Below are 27,352 nucleotides of genomic sequence, written 5' to 3'. Positions count from 1 at the left end.
CAGTTTTTTTCTCTTTACGTTTTCTTTCTACACAAGGCCAGGCTCACCTGTGCACTTTCTCTCACTGTACTAAATATAAATCCTTGTATTTTAAAAAGCTGGCCTTGATGGCTTTCTCTTCTGTTGCACAATGTACTCCCATTGCTGTAAGTACTTCCTACTGAAGAATGTTATTGCCTGAAAAGTACTTGGAGCAGTGCCTAGTACATAGCAGACGCTCAACAAATCTGAGTTGTTCTTACTCTCTTCGTCACCATTATTATTACCTTATAGTTACTGTGAGAATTAAATAACAAAATACCTATAAAGTATGGTGGCACACTGCCTGGCACATAGCAAATGCTCAGGAAATGTTGGGTACTGCTAATTAAAAGAGCCTAAGCCAGAGATCTATTTACAAAAGTGAAACAGAGCTTTATAGTGTTACTGCCTTGGATACATTTTACTCATTCTCATATATCATTCACTTATAGTGTACTTTGCAATGAGAGTGGATATTCAGAATGATGCCTTACCCTGAGAGGCACTTTATGCTGTTGCTCATTGAAAGAAATTCATTTATACTCACTGTGTCAGAAAAGTGGTGTTATATTTTATGTATTCATTTTAAGAGTGGTGATTGTATATTTTTACAAGTGACTTATGCTCATCATTAAAAAATGTAGGCAATATACAAAATTATATAGAAGAAAGCAACACAGTACTCTAAATTCCACCACCGAGAAATACCCTCTGAACAGTTGAAAAGCATCATTCTGAACATCTCTTAATACACATGTACAGATAGGAAGATGGGAAAATGGATAGATAGTAAGAATTAACATTGTAAGGATGAGAATAATTCAGAGACCATAATATATCTGCTTTATCAATAAAGATGTTAAATTTAATTTTACCTGAATTTAACAGAAGAAAAATAAACTGAAAGTGAAACCCAAGGAATTGTTGAACTTCAGATATGTATTTTTTCAGCATTAAAACTATTTGTTCCTAAAGACTTTTCTAAAGGTTAAGAAAAAATATAAAAACATTCAAAATTTGGAGTTCTTATGAGTTTTTAACTACACCAATTTTAGATGTTACTCGCTAGGAGAGATTACATGATTGATTTCTCACTTCTTCCCAGTTACCTCTCACTACCTTCCAACTATGTTGCTCATAATATTTTTACTCTGACAGGCTGTTCTAGTCTGTTTGGGCTGCTGTAGCAAAATACCATAAACTGGGTAGCTCATAAACAACAGAAATATATTTCTTGCAGTTATAGACTGAGAAGTCTAAGATCAAGGTGCCAGCAGATTTGGTGTCTGGCAAAGGCTGGCTTTCTCATTAGCAGATGGTACTTTCTTGCTATTTTCTCATCTAGTGCAAGGGGCTATTAGCTAGCTCTCTGAGGTCTTTTTTATACAGGCAATAATCCCAATCATGAGAGTGGAGCCCTCATGCCTTAACCACCTTCCACTGCCTAATACTGTCACCTTGAAAGTTAGGATTTCAACATATGAATTTGGAGAAGACATAAGTATTCAGTCCATGGCACAGGCTCAACATCCTCATAACGTCCTCATTCTGTTTTGCAAATGTAATTCTCCCATTTGTTTAGTCCTGGTGGTATTTTTATTTGGATCTAGCTCTGGTAGTCTTTTTACCGTGGTTTCTACATTGCCAGGATTGTTTGATTTATCTCTTAGCTGGGTACCTTTCATCATCAAGCAATTTTTTTTGCCAAAAAAGTTTCATGAAGGTTATACTCTCTCAGATTTTTCACTTTTGAGAATATCTGCCTGTTGCCTTTATACTTGAATAACAACTTGGCTGATAGGACATTCTTGGGTCACCTTTTCTTTTTCTCTGAAGTTTAGACATTGCTCCGTGGTTTTCCGAGATTGGCTGTTGCTGTAGAAAGTGTGAGGCCGGGCTGATTTTCTTTTCCCTATTGTAATTGACTTGCTTGCTTCTTAGATGCTTGAACAACTCGAGTTTCATCCTTGATGTGTAATAGCTTAATTAGGATGACAATGCTGATCGTTAAATCTTTCTCAAGATATTGTATCATTTCCACCCATGGATTCAGTTCCTTCTTTGCTTTAGATAAATGTTTTGTGCTAAAACTGAGAATTTTTCTTTTTACAGTCCAGTGTTTCAGGGACACTGATGATTATTTTCTTGGCTTACTTTATCTGCCTTCCAAATTAATGCTTTGCTTTGTTTGCTTGAACAAGTTCCTTGCCTTTTTCTCATGTATTCAGTAAAATTACTTTGAGTTTCTCCATCATGGTAATTTAGTTTTCAGCTTTGACTTTTACTATTTCTGTTTCTAATGAATTTATTAAGTTTTTATTTGTATGTAATATATTCAGAGTACTTCCTTAGCTCTGGAATGTCCTTTTCAAAACCTTATTTGTGTTTTATCTTCTCAATTTTGAGCTGTTGTTGAAGATTCTTATTAGTTTCCTTAATATTATAAAACACTCATGGGGAAGCTATTGGTTAATTTTGGTTACATTTTCTTCCAGCTGAGTTCTTCATCTGTCTTTTGCATTGTTATTTTCTTTCTCCCATTCCCCACCCTCTCCTCATTCAGGTAGTAAGTTTGCATGGTAGTCATGCCTTTTATTTTTATCCTGCTCACTATTAAGATGGGTGTTTTATGTTGTTGTTTTTCTTAACTGATGTGAGTTGATCTTCATCTTCCTTGATTTCAAGTTCCTTGACACTAGTTTGTCTTCCCTATTCTGAGCTATGGTTTGAGGGCTAGCTGCTGCTTTTTACATACTTTTCTAAAGACGACTGATTTTCAGAATGTGGTCTTCAGACCAGCAACATCATTTAACAAGGGGAATCCGTAGGCCTCACCTCATACGCATTGAATCAGAAACTGGAGATGGGGCCCAGTGACCTGCGTTATCACAAGGCTTTCAGGCAGCTCTGAAAGAGGCTGACATTAGGAAGCCACTGCGGTGGGAAATATGGAGGTGAGGATGGAGAAGGCTGTAGGGGGGAAGCAGAGTGCAGCCCACACTGGGTGACCTGATTCCTGCTGTATCTTCCAAGATCCTGTTCATATTCTGTCCCTGGGCCCATTCCTCAACCAGCATGGTTTCAGTCTTTGGGCTTTGAAAGGTTCTGTCACTTGGCACATTGCTGTGGAAGTCAACAATCTCTGGGGACCCTTCCAGCCTCTGCTGGCAGGGCTGCTGTGGACTGCTGCTGTGCAGGTTGTCCTTGAGTGGAGAAACATGGCTGAGGGGCCTGGAAGGGGAGCTCAATTCCAGACTGTGCTCTGTCTGCAGAAAAGCATGCTTGGTACAGGTTTATATCAGCTCGTGAGAGGGATGCATTTTTCTAATTTGATCTGCCCAGAGGGGGCATCTTCTCATAAAAAGAACATCTATAGTATGTACTATAGTCCTGATAAGGTCTTCAAATGACATGTAGGAACTTCTATAATACAGTTGTTTTTCTTGAATTTGTCTGGGTTTGCCTCATCAGTCCCCTTCCCTTAGTCTATACCTTTACATGTTTAGGGTAGTTTTGAGAAACTTTAGGAATCTGTCTACTTACCTTCTTTGATTAGTACTGCTTCTGGGTGTGTGTAGGATTGGAGTAGGGTAAGTTGGTGAGGCTGACCTTATCAGAATCTTCATTTTCTTTTCTTATGCTTTCAAAATTTACAGCAAAGCTCATACCGCTTTATTGGTTTTATAGGTGCTGGGTAAGGATTCGCTTTTTAAAATCTTATCATTTTCTTACTTTTTAAAGTTAGTTTCTTGCAGGGTGGAGGTGGGAGTATGATTCCATAATCCTGCCTTAGTCTACTATTAGTATACAACAAATGCACTATTTTTTTCTTACTGGCACAAATGAAAACAATTATTTTTGCTGCTTAGTTTTTCTTTTTTTAAAAAAAAAATCAAGTAGGCTTCCTCATTTGTAAGTAGTAGACCCAACTTTCAATAACTTATGGAAAAAAGAGGTTTAGGAGGGTGTTGCGTAGCATATGGAATTAAAGAGCAAGTCCCGGAGAAGAGCTGGTTACTGGTGCCTTTAGCAGGATGGGTCTGTGGAAACTGGGAAAACCATGGCCATGAGATTACTGAGCTCTAAGTGCCTTCTGGGCATATGATGTGAATGGCAGCCCTGCCAGTACAGTGAGGAAGTGGCTGCTTCCTTAAAGTTGTATTTCTCAAAAGGGAGTGATTTTATATCTCCCCTTCCCCCATCTGAACACATTTAGTGACGTCTGGATACATGTTTGGTTGTCACTACTGGGAAGGAGATGCTGCTGGCATCTAGTAAGCAATGACCATAAATATCTGAGAGTATACAGACAGCTCTTCACAGCAAAGAATTATTTGGTCTAAAATGTCAGTAGTGCTGAGGTCAAGAACTCCTGCCCTCAAGAAAGGGAGTTTAGATGGACAAGGACGATAGCTGTTCATTATTCTACTTCTCAGGCAGTAGGTGAGTATCCTCACTGATCTGGGATGGTGTGCATGTGCTGGTACCATTTGGACTTCTAATAGTTGCATTCCTTTTTTTTTTTTTTTTAACTTGTCCTTTTTAACACAAGAATTAAGCATTTTACTTCCTTGGGGTACAGTTGTGATACTGTCTTATTGTTGTACCAACACGCAGAAGTCAATTTTAATTCACTAATGAAAGCCATGTTAATCTTCCCCATAATGGTTAAGTTTATAACTGTGATGATGTTTCTGATATTTGACTCCCACATAATAGTCACCATAGGAAATACAGAAAACATGGATTTGGTAACAAATAAAAGTTTTAGATCCATACTCGAAGTATCTTATCTTTGAGCCTCACATCCTTCATGCAAAACTCACTGGTAAGAACTACCTTTTGTTTTCTTAATTCTATTGATATTTGCAAGTGACCCCATTGTTTGTCACTGGGCAATTGACTTTGCGACTATGGATATATCACTTAATCTCTCTAGACTGCAGTTTCAACAACAGCCATATTTTTAAATGAGTGTGGAAGAGTAGTGAGCTTCTTTATGTTTAAACACAATAAAATTATAGATAGTGCAAGTTATTTCAGTGTATATGAGCTCTGCCTTCTGGAAGGTTGAGGGTTGGGCAGGTTTCTGATCTGGTTGGATCAAGTTTTTGGTAGGCACCCCAGTACCAATCCTCCTGTAACTTTTCTTTTGCTAGTATGCCCACAGCAAGATACAGTGGAACACTGCACATTAATACATTTTAACAGATTTTAAACAAACTTTCTCTAAACAGATAGAAGAAAATTAGAACATTCCTAGGGAAATCCCTTGGCAGACAGCACATCTGTCAGTGATTTGGCATTGCTAGAACACTTCCATCAGACTGCATCAGCAGTTTTTCTCAAAATGTGAACAGTATGTTTGCTAAAAGCAAACACAGTCATATCTGAATTGCACAAACTTCTCTCAAGTACAAGGGAATGTCACTGTCTAAACTGTAACACCTCAAATTATCCTAGCCACAAATTCTTGGGAAAAAAAATCCGCCAAACTCAGAAGTGGTATCTGAAAAAGCCATTTCATACTATAGAAGTTTCTGCAATCTGTAAGCAAAGCGAAATTTGACTGTTTTTTGGTGCTGATAACGTGCAAGGATGTTTATCTTTATTACTTACTAGCAGTGTGGTATATCATTATATAAACTAGCTTTTACATCTAATTAAACTTTTAAAATGCAGTTGCTTTTCTTTGCTCTTGCAACAACATGGAAGATTAAGTGATTTTTGTTGCCCAGTGGAATTATCTATCCTCAAAAACTCAACACAAATTAATTTCTGTTCGTGAAATACATTTAAAAATATTATAACCCTATTCATTTTAGGAAAATTAATACTCCTTGTGAGCAAATATTTTAACCAAAATGTGGTAAGTTTATTAATAATTCTGAGAGGAGAGAAAACACAGCTTGAAAAATAGTCAACATTTTGCTTGATGGCTACCTTTCCTGCTAATTATTTTGGGGGATTTTTAAAGGAAAGGACACATTTATTCAACTGTATCCATTAATCTGGAAAATGCCCTCTCTTTAAATTGTTCTTCCAAATCTTGTTTCTGAATATTAAGTTGCCTATGTGCTCTCCAATATGAAGGCTGGAATTAAATTGCTGCTATCTAACTTCGATGGTAGGTGCTTAGGATGGTACATCTTTCCAGACCTTTTTATACTTTTAAGATGAAAGAATATGATCTAAACCTCCTCAGCTCAAATGCCAATTCCTCAATGCATGATTCTTCTGTGGCCTTCCTGATGCCAACAGCTGTCAACCTTCTTTTATTTGGTATCTCTCTGATGTTGCTTATTTCTTTGTATCTGGCAATCTACTTTGGTTGTTCTTCCTCTAACTTACTAGACAAGGACTCCTGGCTCAATGTCTCTCAGCTGCTTAGCTTCTCTGCATGCAAATTGCATAGCTTGGTCATTTTGAAATTTAAAATGGGGTTTCAGATAAAGCAAAAATAATTAAGTTTAGTTAGATTGATAAGATAGGCTTTTAAACAGTTTGATGAACTCCCATTTAGGCTTCATTAGAAGAGGAGCCTAAGTTACCCTCTCATGTTCACATTTGAGGGTCTTAATTCCCTGACGTTTCCTTGGCATTAGAGACTGAGACTTAGACTTCACTATCATTGGGTCTTCTAGAGACTGAACTAGAGTTTTTTATGAAGAGTTGGATAATTTCTTTGCATGGTGATTATTTTCTTACATGAGTCTTTTGGAGAATGGCATGGATATGATGGACAGTGGGTAAGAACTCCTGAGTTTGAAAAACTGTAGTTCAAGATATGGTTCTGCTGCTTTCTAGGTGCAAGAAGAAAGCTCTTAGATCTATATGAGCCCCTGGTTTTTAAATCCATAGAATAATAATGCTGCTCTCCTAAGTATGTATAATGATTAAAGATTTACTGCTTGTTAGCTGCTGTAAAACAATTTTATAATGAAAGTTCTCACTATTATTAGAAATCGATAAAAAGGTTTAGGGCTCTAGGGAGGCAGGGTTTTGAAAAAAATCTCTTCTCCCCCATATTAATGTTGTCTGAGGTTGACTTAATTATTTTCTGTACGTTTTCTCCTCCCCCAACCATTATCTTAATATTTATCCCCATTTTTTTACAGAATAAATAGACATACTTTGATTCTAGAGGCCTCCGTTGTCCATAAGCACAGGAAATGAGGCAGGCATGGTGCTGTGTAAAATAATTTAAGAAACAGTATGTCTGCACAAAACAATACCAGAGGTCTCTGATAAATTTGAATTTTGGTATAATCTAGATAGTTCAAAGCGCAATTTTTTTTTTTTTTTTTTTGCTTAAATATCGGAAATCAAATACAGTAGAAACAGCACAGGGGAACAATACTAACATCTGTCTTCACATTCTTAGGTTCATTTAATTTAACTCTCATCTCTTGATGATGGTAAGAGCCAGCATGCTAGGCATTGTATTATGAGATAGAAACTATCATCATGCTTGCTCTACAGGCAGTCACACTCCAGAGTCTCTGCCTGAGATGTGTCTAGTACTATTGTTAGACTTGGAGATACAAAGATAAGATGTAGCCTTTACCCACAAGGAGCTTACAGTCCCAGTGAGAAGTAGAATACAGGGGTGCAGATTCCTTTACTATGAGACTGTGTAGGAAATTGCTGCAGGAGTGATTCAAACACTAAGAACAGCAAACAGGGGACTCAATCTTGTCTGTTTTGGAGATCCAAAAGGAGATAGCAATTGGAAAGGATTTTGGAGATTAGGTCACGTTTCCATTGCAGAAGAGATTGAGGGATAGTGAAAGAGGGATGGGCAAAACTGAAAGAATGAAAAATAGCTGAGCTGAAAAAGGGTGGTCCTGAAGGTTGGTGCAATGTCAGCAAGGCCACGTTTGGAGAACTTCAAGGTGGATCAGGAGAGCCTGCAGCCTGTGAGTGCTGAAGGAGGGCATGAGGTTTGGGCCCGAATGACCTTGGAGAGGAGTTCTCTAAGAATGACAGAGGGAAGAAGCCAACATTGTATTTGACTGAGGAGATAGTAGAGATTAGGTATTTAGAAGATTCTTCCAAGAACTTTTTGGTTAATTACAGAAGAAAAAGAAGTTGATTATTTAAAAGTTCATCATGGGTAAGTGTACTTTTATTTGTAAGAAAGAAGAATTAATAATAACAATGGAGAAATCTGACGGGAGACAAAAATGGAGAGAATTTTTCTGAGCCCTAGAAGAAGTTGGTAAGATGTATTTTATTACACTTTGCGTGGGATTTGGGTATTAACTATAGACTGCATTGCAAAGGAAAACATATGTTGGGACCAGGCATGGTGGCTCACACCTACAATCCCCATGCTGTGGGAGGGTCTCTTAAGGCCAGGAGTTCAAGACCAGCCTGGGCAACACAGCAAGACCCCATCTCTTAAAAACAAAATTAGCTAGGTGTGGGTGGTGCATGCCTATAGTCATAGCTACTCAGGAGGCTGAAGCAGGAGAATCACTTGAGCCCAGGAGTTTGAGGCTTCAATGAGCCATGACTGCACCACTGCACTAGCAACAGGAGTGGCACCTAGTCTCTTAAAACACACACACACACGTGCGCGCGCGCACACACACACACACACACACATATATATATGACAGAAATGGTTGGTGATCCTCCATGTTCTTTCCCTTTAATACATGGCTCACTGCAATTTGCAGGAGCCAAATATTAACAAAAAAAAAAAAAAAAAAAAAAAAAAAGACTAACATGGTGTCCTCAGGCTTAATCCTATACAATTGCCTTCTGCCTACTGATGTTTCACTTTCCCCTAATTTCTCCTCATTGGCTCACCTTTGTCCACTCTATTATCTTGATGCCTGCCATTCTGACTCCTGAATTGGTTGCTATTGGCTCCTAGCTTTTTTATTTGTTCTCTTAGAATCCAGATCTGGACTGTTCAACTTTGGCTTGAAATGTAATGCAGGTGAATCAATCTGTAATGCTACCTTTTCTTGGTGAGGCCAGGCTGTTGCTTTATTTTATCCTGTCCTCACCGTAGCCCCACTGTGCTTGGCCAGGTAGACGCCTTGGGACAGTTCCTCTGCTGTCCCAGTGGCATGTGTGGGACACAGAAAGGGACACAATAGATTGAAACCAAAGGTCCAGGAAGAAGGAATAGAAATAATGAAAAACGCATACAGTTGGAAGGACTGGCCTAGAATAGGGGAGAAACAGTTCATCTACAGAAACATAGCCCTTGGAAGCAGGGAAGGATGAAGATGCTGCAGGATGGAGAAGGGAAATTCAAGGGAACTCCTAGCAGAGGGCCCAGGCAGGTTAGAAGTTCCCTAGGGAGAACCAGGTATAGGGGGAAAAAGTAATGCAAATAAGAAGAAGCAGAGGCTATTCTGGGCTTTCTAGAACAATGGTGTCAGCCATCATCACATGTAGCTAGTTGAGACTCAAAGGGAAGTAGGGGAATAGAAAACCTTTATAGTGTTGGAAGGGGAGAGGAGAGGGAAGGGAGGAGGAGGATTCAAGTGTGCCCTGACTTGAGGCTGTTGGCACAGGAAGCTGGAGGTGGCTAACCTAGAAGCCAGATGTCCTGTGTGATCAGAGTCAGCTTTCACTGGTTGGTCCTAAGTTGGATGCAGGGGGCAACACTTGGGGAAGCTGGCATTTGTTGATTAAGTACCAACCATTTGAGGCCGATGGCTGCAAAAGCTGTGGTGTCCTTGACTGGTTTCTGCAGGTGGTGGGTCAGTGCTCTATTTTTCTATATGATCCGGACATTGTCCATTGAATATTCAGCTTACAATGGTTGTGTTCACTGTATGTGTGTACTATATTTCGTAGGACACACTTCGACTTGCGGCCTGGCCAGATTTGAGTTATAACAGAGCTCCGCGTGATTCCAGATGGCAGTATGCCCGTATACTGTTTCCACAGACTTTCACACATCCCCCTTCAGTGACTTCTATACAGAAAACTGGAAACAATATTTTTATAGATGTTAACTTTTCTGGAAACATTAAAAGTAACACTCAAAATGCTTTTCTTTTGTGTTTACTCAAATATAGTTCTCAACGCAGCTCTGGCTTTCAGAGAAGCCTAATTACTTTCATATACCATGAAAAGTCGATAGAGCATTGGGAAAAGTCATCCCTATAAATTTATATTACTTGAGGGATAATATTTGGTCTTAGAAATATTAATGCAGCTTCCCATCTCATAGGAATTAGTTTTATATGTGAAATAGAATTTGATTGACTTTGTGACCCACCTAAGCATGTGGCAGGGGAGAAATGTTCCTGCACATTGGCTGGCTCTGAGTTCTTAATTCTAAAGATGTCAGCTTGGAGAAATGGCAATTCGTTCCTAAAAGAGCTGTACCTGGATACCTGTCTGCTTTGTTCATAGGAGAGATCAATAGAATGGAGGAACAGACAGTCAGACATGGTGTCAGGCAATTATCTGGAGGTGGCAGCCATTTTCAGTTAACATACAACTATAACGTACTCCAAGAATAATTTCTTCTAAATCATTAAGCTAGTTATTATTTGCATTGAGCAGCAAAAGTTGAAAGTTGCCAATGTGGAAAGCTAAAATAGAGAACCAGGGGCAGGGGGTGAAATCCTGGCTGTGAATGTTTTTCAACACTAATTTCAAGCCTGTTATTGTCCTGGTAGAAACCCCAAATACCTTTCTTCAGTGATATGTGTGCAAGTGTAAATTAATGTGCCAGAGAAAATTATTACAGAGAAGTATCAGGTCACCTGGGTTAGTGCCATTCTTTGTAATATTATTATACAATATCAATCTACAGTAATACTTTTTTGCAGGCTAGTTGGTGTCATAGGACAAAAAAGATCTCCTGTCCTTATTCCTTATCAAAAGCAGTCTTGCATGTGGTGTTAAGGGTACAAAGTGAGAGAGTACAACTAAGTTTAACCAATAGAAGATTACATACTCAGAATGTATGTCCTAGTCAAAATGAAAGTGTGGGCACTGCCCACTGAGTGAAAGCCTATATTTTCCCCCTAGAAGTTGGAGAAAGGTCTTCAGGTTACCCCCAGCGATGGGTAGGCTTCTCATTATGCCTGTCTGCACCATCAATTTGAGGTCAAGCTTTGCTATTGCTGCTGTTTACTTCTTTCATGCCAGGCACAACCACCGGGACCTTTGCTATAACCATCAAGACAGTGCTATATCCCAGGCACAGGAACCCACTGTGAATCTTGCCAGGTGAGGGGCTGGAAGAGAGGACAAGATCTCATGGAGACTCTACTCACTCTCTCCAGACTCAGGCTACTCTCCTTCTACCTCTGATGCTTACCCTTCTTGAATAATCCAGCTCTGTTTCTTCTGGGAGCCTACACAACTGCCTAGAGGAAGGATTACATTTGTAACCTTCCTTGTTTCTAAGTGGGGATGTATAATTAAATTCTGACAAGTGAGAATGAGAAGTGATAGGTGCAACTTCTGGAACATGTCATTAAAGATTGGAAGCCTGCCCTGCCTCCATCCTGCTGCCTAGGCAGTGAATGGCATGGCTGGAATGCCATCTTGGGCCAGGAGAATAAGAACCATCACAGAAGTGGTAGAAGAGAATCTGAAAGCAGCCTGGGTTTTAGATGACCACAGTGCCAGTGGCCAGGCAAATTCTGGTCTGCTGATCCTCAGACTTACATGAGCAAATAAAACTATGTCTGCTAAAGCCACTGTTATTCTTGTCTATTGCAGATAGGTATATCTGATTTCTAACAAATAGACTAGATATATATTTTTTATTCTGCATCTCCTTTACTATTCTCAGTAAATTAACATGTTGTATCTATGATTTTATATACATATATTCTACCTAAGTTTGATAGAATGTGGAGTTCAGAATGTCTTAAGCTTGACAATTGTTTCGTTAAGATAAATCACTTCAACAGCTTTTCATTAAAGGGTAGTTTTGAAATCTGATTTTCTGTCTCTTTTTTCCCCACCTTAAATTCTGAAACACACTGGAAGCTGTTCTGACTGGCACATAGACCGTGTAACCCAAATGACTGTAGTAACCCATATTAATCCCTGTTCATTTATTTTGGTACGGTAGGGGTAAATGCTCGCCGAATTCTCTCTTCTCCCAAAGCCACATGATTTGGGGGACTTTGGGAAATGTGTACTATAAGGTAGAGCCAGACAATTCTCCTCCTAAGTTAGAGTGTGTCAAAATGGAATAATTTCTGTATGGAAAGCACCCTCTTCTGCAGTGTATTTGAATGAACAAGCTAAAGAATGAATCTCAGAAGGCTCATTTCATTTTACTCTCTGCCATTTTCATCTTGTTTCCTAGTATAACGTATGGAAGAGCTACTAACTTTAGTCCTCCACGACACGGGGAGGGCCTGATGAATGTACCTGGATTTCGAATTGTTTTCCAATAAGGATTAAGCTTCATATGCTGGTTATTATGTGTGTGTTGGAATTTTGTAGCAAGTGGATTTATACAGTCCAGTGGCTGTTTTTCCTTGTTGATATTCTTTGGGGACTTTGCTTGGAACTAGTTCCTGCTCTGGGGCTCCTTGCTGTCAAATAATGTAAACACCAAGGAAGGAAAATACGTTTCAGTCTGTTGAGTCCATCATCTTTCTCTAAGACTATCTCTAATTAGGTTCGGAAATTTTTGAGTAAAGAGAAGGTGGGCCTCCAAGCTAGAGGGTCGTGCTGTAGTTTAATGAGAGTGAGGGATATTGGGAGGCAATTAGGGAGCAAAGTCTTCCAAGGTCTGTAAAATGTCCACTTGATTTTTCAGAGTTGGTGAAAATGTATTCGTAATGGAAAATATGTTTTAGTTTGTGGGGTGCTATGTTTTTCCTTTATTCTTATCAGTGGGCTTAGCTTTTCAGAAAGCTCTTTAGGGATTTCATGACATGAGAGCTGAACATATTCTAACCCTGGGCTCAGTGTATTTCAGGTAGAAACTGTACTATTGCTGGCTTTCACGGGGTTAAGGTGAACTTCTATGATTAAGCAGTAGTATTTCCCTAATTCTGTCCATTTTTCCCCCCGGCTGAATCCTTCTTGGAAATCATATTAGTTTGTTTCCTCCTGGAAGCCTTCCCTGATTCCCTCAAGGCTTGATTAGGAGCCCTTTCTCTGTAATCCTACCTTATCTTATGCTCTGTCCCTTTGTGTTTAAGTCATCAGTCCACTTGGCTGTGTCTTCCTAACTTGAGTGCAGGATCTGTGCCTCATTCACACTTGGAGCTGTGGTGCAACATGTGGGTGTGGAGTAAATATGTGTTGAATTAATATATTTTTCTAGATGGACTTATTTTACTAATGGAATAAGATTTTTTAGGCATGCACACAGAAGTTGCAAAATAAATATTTGTTGATTGGTTTCCAGTGCTTAAGTAATTCCCTGCTGCAAGGCAGCCACCTCTAAAACTCATTAATGGTTTTGGATATTATTTATAACATTAAAACAGTTTTCTGAAAGTGCATATATATTATGCCCTGTTTCCTGCTAAGTGCATGACTCCATGAAAAATAAACAATACATCAATAACATCCTAAGAATTACTGGAAGAAACAGCATGTTGTCTGTTATTCTCTGGGGTGAAGTGTAAACGTGGTGGACAAGGAGGGGTTCTGGTTTTCTGCTGTGATGATTAGTGACAGCATTTGTAGTATGAATTTTGATTACCTTTTGAATTCATGAAGCAGACCATTGAGTCTGTGAGTAGATGTTGTTTGAATTAGATCTTTGATGTCTGCTAAGGTGGTCTGATCTGAAGCATTCCACAGAGTTCCTCCCCTCTTGCAGACTTTAGTGAGAAAAATGTGGTTCATAATATTTTAAAAATTTTCTAGTTGAATTACAATTTTAAATGGTTAACTTATTAGAGAAAAAAATATTTTGCAATTTATTTTTAAAACTTCAAAGAGTAAAATTAAAAGAGGACTGCTTCCAGCAGTCTTGTAGATGTGTCATCTCTTGGAGGTGTCACTGTTCTCCTGTGTTAGCAAGCCCAGAAACTGAAGTTTGTAAATTTACCCAGAGTTGAAGAGGGTCAAGGCCACAGACTCATACTTACCTAATGCATAAGAAGATGATAAATTAGAATGCCAATGTGTTCATTCTCTGGGAGAAATATAGCTGCCAAGTTACATTCTTGTTTGCTGGTCAGCACTTTCTCCAGTAAGAAGTTGAAGTGGCAAATTAAATTACAATCAAAAATATACTGCTTTGGTGAAGGTGTGGGGGAAACAAGTAGTATCATATACTATTAATAGAAGTTTAAATTGCTGCAACCTCCTGGGAGGGAACATTTGGCAATATCTCAAAATGCATGTATCCTTTGCCCTTGCCATTTTGCTTCCACAGAGTTATCTTAAAAACAAATCCCCCCATGTGGACAAAGCCATATGAAAAGTGTTCCTTGTAGCATCATTTCTATTAGCAAAAGACAAAATCTAAATGTCTGTTAAAGTGAACTGGTCACATATGTGGACTGTGATGCTGTTCAAAAGAACAATGTAAATGTATATGTACTGTGGAGAATGGCCTCCAGGATGTTATTGTGGGTAAAGTGAAGGAGAGAACTGTGTGTATAATGGGCTTCCTCCCGTTGTATTAACAGGGAAGAATTCACACAAATACATGTGACTGGTTCTGCAAAATGTGTTTCTGAAGTGCAGGGAAGAAGTGGTTGGGCCTGGAAGGAAGGCTCATTTTCACTCCACGTGCTTTGCATCTGTTTGAATGTGTTGCCCTGTGCTTATTACCTTGTGCTTGCAATGGGTTATGCTTTTTCTCTCTCTATAGAAGAAGGTTAATTTGACATTCAAATAGCTTCTCTATTTAAATCTAAAATTAGCACCAAGGAAGGTGGTCTTTTTACATAACCTTGTTGCTGAGTCACCTGTGACTCCAATGGATGAGTCACCTGCCCGGTAGAACCCATAGGCCCCAAAGAGGAGTCTTTCTCAGAAGAATGTCTTTATTCTTTCCTGGACTCATGCAGTCATTGTCTCCTATATGTGTCATCATCATATGGGATTTTTCCTGGAGCTGAATGCCAAATTCTTAAACTTGGGAAACATCTGACTTCCATAAGCAACACATATACAAGTCACTTCTTGGGGTAAGGTGAATCTGGTGTAAATTACAATCACCAGGACAGGCATGATGGCTCACACCTGTAATCCCAAAACTTTGGGAAGCTGATGCAGGAGGATCACTTGAGCCTGAGAGGTTGAGGCTGCAGTGAGCCATGACCACGCTACTGCACTCCAGCCTAGGCAACAGAGCAAGACCCTGTCTCAAAAATAAATGAATTTAAAACATTACAGTCACTAAAGGAGTGTGTCCAAATGCAGTCTTGGATCCCACCCCAGAGGTTCTGACTCAGTCGGTGTGGGGTGGGCTCAGGGAGCCCCAGCCTGAGAAGATTCTAATGCAGATGATATGTATACCCTTCCTTTCCTCCTTCCATTCCTCCCTCCCTCAATTCTTTTTCTCCCTTTCTCCTTCCCCTCTCTTTCTCCTTCCTCTCTTTATTTCTTCTCTTCCTTTGATAATTTTAGAGAGTGGTATTTTTCACATTCTGTAGTTAGATTTCAGTTATTTGACTATTTATTCTTCCTTTATCGGAGACATATATTTTAAAGAAATTAGTAAATTGTTAGTAACTTCATTTATTCTGTGTCAGTTGATCTTTAGTGGATACAGGGAGAAAAGAAAATGAAAATATCAAGTTCAGCTTCCTTAAGGGCTGAGAGAATGGCCCCTCCAAGTGCCCAGCTTGTAATGAGACCCAGATTATTATGCATACTCATCTCAACCTAAATCCTTCTTGGTCCATGTGGATGATGGAAGATGGTAATTTGTCTCTAAGAGCAAGGAAGAAAGAATATTTGAGTTAAGTTATGGACAGCTGACCTTTGGTTTTAATCATAACTGCTTTTAAATGGTAATAGCTAGGGAAAAGGCATGACAGAAGAGTGGTGGAAGGGAAAAAAAAAAAGGAGAAAGGGCATTGCATGATCTTTGGAGTCAGGCAGACTTGCCTCCTGATACAAATTCTACCCCAGCCAGGCTGCGTGATCTTTGATGTGAGACGGAACTTTTCTGTGCCATGTCTGTGAAATTAGGATAATAAGACCACCCATGTTACCATGGTCAGAGGATAAAATAAAAATGTAGTCATACAGCCTAGCATAGTGCCTGGCATTAGCAGAAGCTCAATAAATACTGGTTAATTGATAAAGGAACAGGTAATAGAGGTAGAAATAATTACATGGGCTTGTTAATGGAACTGCATGGCTTCTAAGGGCCTTCATCCTCACTGTCAGGTTTTACCCCTAAACTGTAGGGACAAAAAACATTTCTCTAAATATCTTTCTTTATCACAGTGAATATCAGGTGATTACTATTTTCTCTTTCAGAATTTTATCTTTTAAATTTTACTTTATGTTCCAGCATACAAGTGAAGAACGAGCAGGTTTGTTACATAGGTATATGTTTGCCATGGTGGTTTGCTGAATCTATCAACCCATCATCAAGGTTTTAAGCCCCGCATATATTAGTTATTTGTCCTAATGCTCTCTCTCCCCTTGCTCCCCCCACCCACCAACTGGCCCCAGTGTGTGTTGTTCCCCTCCCAGTGTCCATGTGTTCTCATCATTCAACTCCCACTTATGAGTGAGAACATGTGGTGTTGGTTTTCTGTTCCTATGTTAGTTTGCTGAGGATGATGGTTTCCAGCTTCATCCAGGTCCCCGCAAAGGACATGATCTCATTCCTTTTTGTGGCTGCATAGTATTCCATGGTATATATATACTACGTTTTATTTATCCAGTCGATTGATGAGCATTTGGGTTGGTTCCATGAATACTTTTCCGATAGAGAGCTTAGATAGAAGGAAATAATTTTTTAATAAATTTATAATCCTAGACAGGATGTTTGAATTTTTTAAAATTTTTATTTTAGGTTCGGGGGTACAGGTGCAGGTTTGTTATACAGGTAAACTCATGTCATGTGGGTTTATTGTACAGATTATTTCATCACCCAGGTACTAAGCATAGTACCTAATAGTTATTTTTTCTGCTCCTCTTTCTCCTCCTACCCTCTACCCTCAAGCAGGTCCCAGTGTCTATTGTCCCCTTCTTTGTATCCATGAGTTTTCATCATTTAGCACCCAGTTATAAGTGAGCTCATGCAGTATTTGGTTTTCTGTTCTTGCATTGGTTTTCTAAGTATATTGATATCCAGCTCTATCCACATTTCTGCAAAAGACATGATTTTGTTCTTTTTTATGGCTGCATAGTATTCCATCGTATCTGTATGCTACATTTTCTTTATCCAGTCTGTCATTGCTGGGCATTTAGGTTGATTCCCTGTCTTTGCTTTTGTAAATAGCCCTGCTGTGAACATACACGTGCATGTGTCTTTATGGTAGAATGATTTATATTCCTCTGGGTATATATCCAGTAAGGGGACTTCTGGGTTGAGGGATAGTTCTGTTTTTAGTTCTTTGAATTTCTTAGGTCTCCAGTTGACACTTCTTTGCTGAAGGTGAAGCTCAGGTTTTTGTTGTTGTTTTTATCTCTAACTTTAAACTTCACTGGATTAGAGCACATCTGTCTATTTTGATGAGTCAATGATCAAGTCATGGAAACTATCAAATAGACTGGGGGGAGGTTATTTCACAGGATCGCTGTCCTCCTACCCTGCTCACCTTTATGTATTCATTTTGACAGGATCTGGAAATAGATGCAAAAGAACTCAGCAGTTTCTATTGCTCATCTTACAGCAGCCAGTGTGCTCACGTGAGAGGGATCTCAGATGACTTCCCCCTTTCTCTGTGGTTCCAATTTTGGTGTCTATAGGCAAATCTCAGCTGTGTCCTATGAACCAGCATTCTTGAAGGTGTGCTTCATGGGATACTAGTCCAATGAGATCCTCCATGAGAAGAAAATTCTTTTGGTTTAAAATGCGTGGATAATACTATATGTTCTAATGCCCTACTTGGAGAATTCTGATGTACATGAATATGCTAAGGGCTCTGAGAAGTCCCCAAGGAGTGAAAACCCACATCTCCCAAATTAATCTAAATCTGGAATTTAAAAAAATAGTAAAACAACGATGATAATGCTTAGAATAGTGTTTCACAGAACCCACTTTGGGAAATATTTTCATTGACAATGAAAGGGTCCTAGGTAATTGATTCCATCCTATTACTTATGAACAGATCAAGAAGAAAAAATAGATTACCAGAAGGTGTGTCTCAAAAAGAAACTGGAGTTAGAATTTACATAGTGAGATGTTAACTTTATGTTGAGGTGTGCCTTTGGGTGCCAAGCCTGGTTGAATTGGTAGGTCCACTGTGTGGACTCAGAGAGTAATGATAGGTCTTTCCTGCTTTCACTGCAAGATCTGTTAAGTCTTGGAATTTCATTAAATATTTTGTTGCAGAATATGTAACAAGCTTTGAGTCTGAATGAAAATAACATCATGTGAGTCTGCAAATAAATAATTGAAATTGTGTATAAATAACTTGAGGGCAACTACCACTATGGCTTTATAATGTGAAGAGTTTCAGTAAACTCCCACAAAATGCACCTGTGTCTGACACCAAAAATTGCTTTCTGAAGATTGTAGAGGTAGATTTATTTGAGTCTACATATTTCTGATTATGCGTAAATGTGGTGTTGTATAGTTTCAGGAGCATTCAAGTCCTGGATATCCTTTTCTAAAGCTTAGAAATTTTCAGAATTAGTTATAGGCCACTCAGCTTCAGCTTACTCTCACATGAACTATTATCATATTTACTGACAAATAGGGAGGGATATAATCTCCTTGTAGATATTCCAGCTCACCTAGTAGCTATAAATGTTCTCTTTTATTTTCTAATCTTGCAGAAGTAGAGGGAAAGGATTGTATTACAATAGTTTTGTTGATGCCTGAAGTGATGCAAAACTAGGATGAAGGCAGCAAATGCAGAAAAAATAAATTCAAAATGATTTGTTTAGATGAGGTTTATGGGCTCACATAGTTTAGTGGAGTGAGACCAGGAACCAGAAATAATCAGAGAGCCTCTTGCTTAAAAACAGACAATATATAGTTCGGGAACATTAGGACATTGCTAGATATTACATTGTAAGGATCTTCATTCAGTAGTAGCAAAAATAAAATAGGCTCATGGATAATTAGCCTGATGCAGAAGTGAAAATGGCACCTCTTGGGTCACAGTTGTACAATGCAGTGCAGGACTTTGTAATTTCTTTCCCTTTTTCCCTGTTAGACGAACACAAAGAATTACAGAAGATAATTGAAGATAAAAAAGATTCTGATAAATTTTTGATCCTATGCAAAAATGATTGAACTCCTTAGTCTCCAGTTGACCATATTTAATATAAAAGGGGAATGCATTTGGGATTCCAAAGGGAGCAGTAACTTAAAGATGATCTGAAATGGTGACTGATCCTAAATACATTTGTTTATTACCTGGGGAAATTTCTTCCTTTCCCTGAACCCGCGGTTACTGCCACCGCAGCTCATGAGGGTTGTGTGTGTGTATGTGTAAAACAGACCTAAGAGGAGTTTCTCTGTTGGAAGGGGGTAATGGATAGAGGTGTGCTGGCCAATGTTGAACAATTGTTCTCAGAGGAAAAGAAAAGCCTAATTTGTAACACTTGTGAATATGCATTTCCGGATTTCTATGGTGCTGATGCTCCCACCATGGCCAATTTCAGGTCATCAACTCATGTCAACTGGCTCACAAAATACTGAAAAATGTAACGAGTTCCTCTATGAGCTGATGGGGGCTGGCTCTAGCACACCCCTGCTAAGAGCTTTCTTAGCCCCTGGTCATTCTATGGAGCTGTTTTCTCTAAGGAACTGTGCCTATACTTGTATCTGCAGCTGTGAGGAGTTTGGAGGGTCTGGAGAATGCCTTTGGAAAATGACAGGCCTCTGTGACCTTTTGGATCATTTTCGGATTCCAGATTCTGTAATACTTCCCCAAGAAGAATATTTCCTAGAGCACTGATGCAATTTAACTGGGATACTTTTACTATTGAGAGAATTTGTATACAGTATTAAAAAGTGGTTTGGGGGCTGATGCTGAAACACTAGCCAATGGTATCTGGGGATACATTTGCTCTTTGAGCGTGGAGCCATTGCTAGATGAGATCTTTGTGACAAAACTTTCGCACTGTGGCAAATGCCTTGAACACAGGACACCTTATGATTCAGGATGAGGATTGGCAAATTACCGCTTGCCCACTGAACCCAGCCCACAGCACGTTTTTGTGTGGCTCATAAGCTAAAGATATCTTTTACATTTTTGAATGGTTGAAAAAGAATAGAAAGAAGAAGAATAATTGGTGACACATGAAAATGATGTGAAACTCAAGTTTTAGTGACCATAAATAAAGTTTTATTGGAATCCAGCCTTGCCCTTTTGTTCATATCGTCTATCATCTATATCATCACATCATCTCTGGCTGCTTTCATGCTCCACTGGCAGAATTGAGTAGTTGCAGCCAAGACCGTGGGGCCTGAAGAACCTGAAATATTTACTATCCGGCTCTTTACAGAAAATGTTTGACAACCCCTGATCTAGGAAATAAGTCTCTGAGGAATATGACCAGCTAGTCCACAGTTCCATATAGTGGCTGAAGACATAGCAATGGGAATGCCAAATTCATTTTTAATGGATTGGAAAGGGGTTGCATAAGAAATGAACAGGAACTGAAAACAGCTTGTGAAAATTGTTGAAATATAAAAACAAACCAGTGAGGAGAATAAGGAATTTCTCATTTTGCTTGAATCTCCTCCTTTCAGTTTCTTTCATTACTTAATACTTAGAGCTTTTCCTCCTGTTTTCTTGTGTTGACATGTTCTGATTTAGACACTTGTCTTATGCACAGGGCCCATGTTGCTGCTCACTCAAGCAGTAAAGCAGTATCATTGGTGATTATAAGGGCTGGTTATGAAGTCAGGCAGATGGGGTTCAAGTCCTACCTCTGCTACTTTTTTGAGATATCATATTGGACACATCTCTTTGAACACTTCTCAGCTTTAGTTTTCTTACCTATAAAATATAGATTTGTTCTGAGAATTAAGTAGGATATTTAAATTGCTTAGTACAGGATCTGACACATAATAAACCTATAATAAACGCTACTTTTTATTTGTTGTTGTTATGTTTGTACACCCCAGGGTCTTCCATACGTGTATGTGTTTATCTTTTGTGTTAAGCTTTTATCCTTTTAGTTTTAGCAGACAGAAATAAACCTTTAATTTGGCAGTATCTTCACAAAGAATACAAATTCTTTTTATCCCAAAAGCTCCGTCTCCCAGAAATTGTCTTAAAATGAAACCCATGTGAGTGCCATAGTCTTAGTCAATATTTTAAACTTTGGTCTCTTAAGAAGGGTGTATCCCCATTCATTTCTTCCCAAGAGGAGACTGCCCTCCAGTGGAAACAATTCTGGTAAGGGGAGAAAATTGTTTTGGTATTTCAGACTATCTACAAATGTTTTATAAAATTATTTCTGTTAAAATAGACTTGCTTATGAAATTTAAGCTTGCCTTCAAGGGAGAAAGTCTTTGCTGCTCTCTGAATGCCACCAGTCTGCTCTGATAGTCTGCTCTGATGATGGCATTCATCAGTTAGACATTCATGCTTTTAATGACTAGTCGCCACCCACGTGGGACAAGTATGGCTTTATTCAAATGATTCTCAACCTTGGTTATATTTAAAGACTAAGAAGCTTAAAAATATTCTGATGTCTCAGTTGCACCCCAGTCCAAATATATCGGAATCTCTAGGGGATCTAGGCATCAGTATTGTTTAAGTCCCCTCCACACACTTGATTCCAAAGTGCAGCCTCCAGCCAAGGTTGAGAATGACTGCTTCAGACCTTTAGGTTTTGAAACACACTAGTTTTTTTAAACAAAGTAAAGCAAAAATCCTGCCCTCACATTGCAATGGTGTTTGCTCTTCTTAAGTGTGCAGCAGTGCAGCATCCACTGTCACCTGCTTGTATTGAAATCTCATCTTCAGGGAAATTTACTGATCCAATCTTATTTCATTAGCTTGCTAATAAAGAACTTTTAGGTAGTAAAAGAGTATCATGAGAAGTGAATCTTTGATACTTCTCCCACTGTAAATCCCACTGATGGATTCTGTTAGGGACCAATAATCACTTGGACTTCGATAACCTCATCACTAAACTCTGCAGAAACATTTGAGTTTACCTGTCAAACTCATGTAAATGCAAAAATGCATTTACATAGGATGAATTTATAAAAGAATATTTCTATAAATTTACTAATAGCCATATGCATATACCTGTTATTTTTATTAGCCTACTGTTTTTTGTGTTTAGTTCATTATAGATACGAATCTAATCTTTTGCTTAATAAAAATCACTATAGTTTTACTGAGATTGAGACAGTAGAAGGATAATTAATTTTGTTATCTGTAAAACAAAAATATTACCTACCTCCTAGAGTTGTTAAGAAAAGTGGAAGAGATAATATGTACAAAACAGCCTAGTGGCTGGTACTACGTAAGCAGTCAACTGTTGTTAGCGTATCAAGACAGCATATGATAGAGGTCAAGAACAAGGTACTAGAATTAACTTCTCTAGCTTCAGCTCTCATCTAGACTACCTGTCAGCTCTGTGATATTAGGCAAATTACTTACCCTCTTTAAATCTCCATTTTCTTACCTGAAAGCTTGCAGCTACCTTTTGTGGGGGAGGGTAAGAATTACATATTTGATGTGTTTATCACTATTCTTGGCATATGGTAAGCACCTTTTCACATACATAAAGTAGAAATAATGTGTGTGGAGTGAGCAAGAGAGAACGAGAGGTTGAGATTCCATATTCATTCAGAGCTGCAGGGGACTTTGCCTTGCTTCTTGTGTAGTCTCTACCCCGCAGCATCAGCACCACCTGGGATCCTATTAGAACTATGCAATCTCAGCCATCACCCCAGACTTAATCAGAATCTGCATTTTAAAAGCCTCCTGGTGATATGTGCACATTTGAGCAGCCCTGCTGTAGTCTACAATTGACAAGTACAGGACAAAATTGCTACCACTTCCCTGTCATATACCCTTGGCAGGCATCACTCATCAATCATGGCACTCTATCCCACCAGCGTCCTGCCTAATTACTCCAGACAGCCTCAACTAGTTGATAGGAATTATCGTAAGAGATGAAACCTGTAATGGAGGAAACTTTTGTAAGGAAGAACTGACTTGCCTGAGTGAGAAAGGCAGTGCATTGCCAAGACAATACTCAAACTTGGGATTTTCAATCCCCAGTCCACTGATGCTGTACATTATTTTACATCACCTTCATATTCCATTCAGCAGCACACAGCTATTATATAGCTGGCTTTGTGCTGCAACCGGAAGGTGCAAAAAGGAAATTAATATTAACCATGCAGATAAAATGAGATTCAATATTAAAATGGAAGTTGAAATAGGTTTAAATCAGCTAAAGATTTTATTGGGATTAAAACTCAGGGCCTAGTAGTAATTCCTATCGTCATAATTTAGATATTGTGATTTAAAAAATCAGGGATGACTGAAGAAGAGATGATTCATTAATTTCACTGAGCTCCAAAATTCGTTTAAATTTTTTTTTCACTTAAGCATTTTCTCTTTAACAGGGCATGTAGTACTTTGGAGTGAAGTTGTCATTAACGTGACCACTGAATCCATTAGACAACATTCCACAAAAACTAATTTTGAATAGGACACAAATTGTAGACATTTATACACTGTATTTGCCTCTTACTCTAGGTTTTGCTTGAAATTTTAAATTTTAGAGTTGGAACAAGCCTCAAGATAGCATATGATACAGTTTTTGTCTCTTGGGAAGGGAGAAGGAATTTTATTCATCACCAATGAGAGATGTGCAGACATGAAAAACACCATCCTAGTCTCTCTGAAATTTATCTTAAGCATCACGTCTGCCGTTGCACGGAGGCTGCTAGACATTTTCTGACTCATTACTCAAATGACTCATGCTCCATTTAGTGTGGTGGGAATACATGGAGAAGTGGCCAGATCCAACTGAGTAAGTAAGCAACTGGCCAGAGTTCCCTGCATTTTGTTACCTGGGCTGTTAATTTGCTGGAAATCTCGAGACATTAACATTCCTCTGAACTATCTGCTGACATAGAGAAGCCTCTTTCTCCACTGAGGAGAATATGCCAACATTTTCCCTTCTCAAATTCAAACAGGAGATTTCCAATGTTAGCATCTCAAATTCATCTCAAGCTGTAGTAATAGTTTAGCTAATGTAAGACAGACTCTAATGTATAAGCATGTATATATTTATATGTGTATATATAGGTATATATGTGTATATGTATAGACATGTGTTTATATGTATATATTCACATGTTATTTTAACCATACTTATTTTAAGCATTATAGTTTGTCAACATATTAACTTTCCAGAGCATTAACTTAGTCAACATACACATTATTTTTATGATCAAGAAGTGTTCATATAGAGTCATGCACCACATAATGACATTTTGGTCACTGATAGAGTACACATACAATTGTGGCTTCATATTATAATACCATATTTTTACTGTACCTTTTCTATATTTAGACACACAAGTATACTTGTGTTACAGTTATCTATAGTATTCAACACATTAACATGCAGTATAGAATTGTTGCCTAAAAGCAATAGGTGATAGTATATAGAATGTAGCCTAGGTGTGTAGTGGGCTATACCCATCTAGGTTTGTGTAAGTGCACTCTTACGATGTTTGCGCTATGACAAAATTGCCTAGTGATGCATTTCTCAGAACTTCTCATTGTTAAGTGATGCATGACTGTACAAGTATGCTTGCCCCTCTGCTACTTACAAGTGATGGGTGAAAGGATAATTTGCAGGTGCATGGAAACCAGAACCAAGGAGCTATAACAGCATTTCTTGAGATAACATTGAAGATCAGATTGTAAAATTCCCTTTTTCTTTTGGGTGTTTACTTTCTTTGCCTGTAATTAATGTCCAAAGACATAGTATACAAAAGAAGACATCTAGGAAATGTTTCCTGGGAATTAGCTATCCCTAAGAGTAAAAGAATAAAATTGGGAAATGTACCTGTATAAATATAGGCACATATACATACATTTCTTGTGGTTTTCTTCAGCTGTCGTGGTGAATACTCCCTTCAAAAGTGTTTTGTTTATTTTAGAATATTAACATTAGGATCAGCAATACCCATTTTCTCCTTAGAGATGGCTATTTTGTTTTATGTGAACTTTTGAACTTGTTTTCTTTTAAATTATTCTTAAAATGTCCTCTTCCTGACAAAACCGTGTGCCACACATGATATAAGCTAAATTGGTTAATTTCTAGCAAATGAAAATATGCAGGTACTCAATAAGGTCTTGTTTGTTATGTTATGTTAAACTATAGGCTAAATAACCAAAGGCAGATGATGTAAATCTTTATCAAGTGTGTTTTCTTTTCTTTTTCTTTTTCTTTTTTTTTTGAGATGGAGTCTCGCTCTGTCGCCCAGGCTGGAGTGCAGTGGCGCGGTCTTCGCTCACTGCAAGCTCTGCCTCCCGGGTTCAAGCGATTTTCCTGCCTTAGCCTCCTGAATAGCTGGGACTATAGGCACACGCCACCACACTCAGCTAATTTTTGTATTTTTAGTAGAGATGGGGACTCACCATGTTGGCCAGGATGGTCTCAATATCTTGACCTCATGATCCACCCACCTCGGCCTCCCAAAGCGCTGGGATTACAGGTGTGAGCCACCACGCCGGCCACTCAAGTGTGCACTTTTGAAAGATTGTAGTTCTTTGTCCCTCTCTGTATTTAAATGTCTGTTCCTTGTGCTGTGGTTTAGAAACAGATTTTGGAAGACAGGTCGATGCTTTTTCATCATGTTATCCCTTTGGTACATGATGCTGGGTTGGAGCTACACAAAGTGAGTGAAACACACTTAGTCTTAGGGCTTTATGAACTTAAAGTGATCCCTTAGCCTTTTGAAGAGCATGCTGTGAAATTTGAGTCACCTGGAATTATCTAAGCAGCTTAATTATTGTTAGCTAATATTAGAAAAGGGGAAGCAGAAGATTGAAGTTTGTTTTTGTAACAGCCAGTGAGGCATCTAATGATTCAGATGTCCCTCTAAAGCTAACTTCCTTAAGACAGAGCATCTCGTTTTCATAAATGTCCTGAGGCAGCTGGACAGTTGTATATATTCATTTAATAGAAATAAACAATACTTCCAACCAAATTTCAGTAATCAAGAAAGCCTCTTAGCATTGATGTCTTCTCAGTGTGCAAATAATTTTTTAAGAATACCCTGAGGTGAACTCTGCAATCTTTTTCTTACAAAATATCCAATTTTGGGATTATTTGAAAGTGGACTCTGCCATCAAATTAAATGAACCATTGACTACATTTTTGTGAAGAGATCTATTACCAGCTGCCTTATTTGGTGTACTTTTGTTAAAATACTACTGCACTTTCCATCTGAATCCTCATAATTTAGATATTTAATGGACAGTCATAAGGTATTAAATTGTTCCTGTTATTTTTGACCCATAAGAGGGCATGTGGCACCTAATTGTAAGGGGATAAATTAAGGAGAGAGGAATCTGGTTAGCTTCTAGACATTTGGAAACCTATGTACTTAGTCCCTCAAATTGCTGCTGAAATGCAGCTTCAAAATTTGGTATGTGAGAGCTTGTTCCCTGAACTAGCTCAGTGTTCATTTGGGAGGGCCAGAACCATGTAGTACCAAACCTCATGCTTATGATAGGATAAAACCAAAAAAGTACCTGTTAATCAATGAGGGGTGTTATATTTTTAATCAGTATCCTCATTTTTATTTATTTGAAAAACAGCATACAATTTTTTTCCATAATTAGATCTCTATTTTAAGTTGGTGATCTACAAGTTGAATATGCAATTATCTATATCACTGGATGAGACCTGTGTGTGTGTGTGTGTGTGTGTGTATGTATGCAAATGGATGGAAATATGTAATTAGACCCAGAAGCTATGGGAAATGAGAACCACGTGGATTTTCAAACTTTCCAAAGTGCCTGGTAAAATGTATATTCATAAAGTGGGCTCTAGGGGGATGGGTATTCATCCACCACCCTGTCTGTTACATGGAAAGCCCTTTTCCCATTACTTTTCTATTTTAAATCTATTCCCCTGCCCCGGCTGATTGTACCTTTCTGAAATGTGCCAGGCAGAGAATCTCACATCTCCTCTTAGCTTGGAAATAATAACATCTTCACATTTTCATGGCCTGTTCTGAAATAGTAACCTTTCATTTATGCTTCACTCCCAATTG

General features: G+C 38.5%; 1 protein-coding gene across 9 annotated transcripts in view; it reads left to right on the top strand.

The window, feature by feature from the left end:
• Nucleotides 1-27,352, top strand: part of FHIT (fragile histidine triad diadenosine triphosphatase) — a 1,520,982-nt gene that overhangs the window by 643,581 nt on the left and 850,049 nt on the right. The window contains exon 1 of one of the 9 annotated variants that reach the window (XM_010375443.2): nucleotides 4,392-4,464. The exons of the other annotated variants lie outside the window; for them this stretch is intronic. The gene's annotated coding sequence lies outside the window, so the exon portion shown is untranslated. Of the gene's footprint in view, nucleotides 1-4,391; nucleotides 4,465-27,352 lie in introns of those variants that run through there. 9 annotated transcript variants of the gene reach the window in all.

The sequence above is a fragment of the Rhinopithecus roxellana genome, chromosome 1, assembly GCF_007565055.1.
Source record: "Rhinopithecus roxellana isolate Shanxi Qingling chromosome 1, ASM756505v1, whole genome shotgun sequence".
Classification (NCBI taxonomy): domain Eukaryota; kingdom Metazoa; phylum Chordata; class Mammalia; order Primates; family Cercopithecidae; genus Rhinopithecus; species Rhinopithecus roxellana.
Note: the sequence above shows the minus strand (reverse complement) of the source record. Positions and strands in the feature narration are given on the sequence as shown.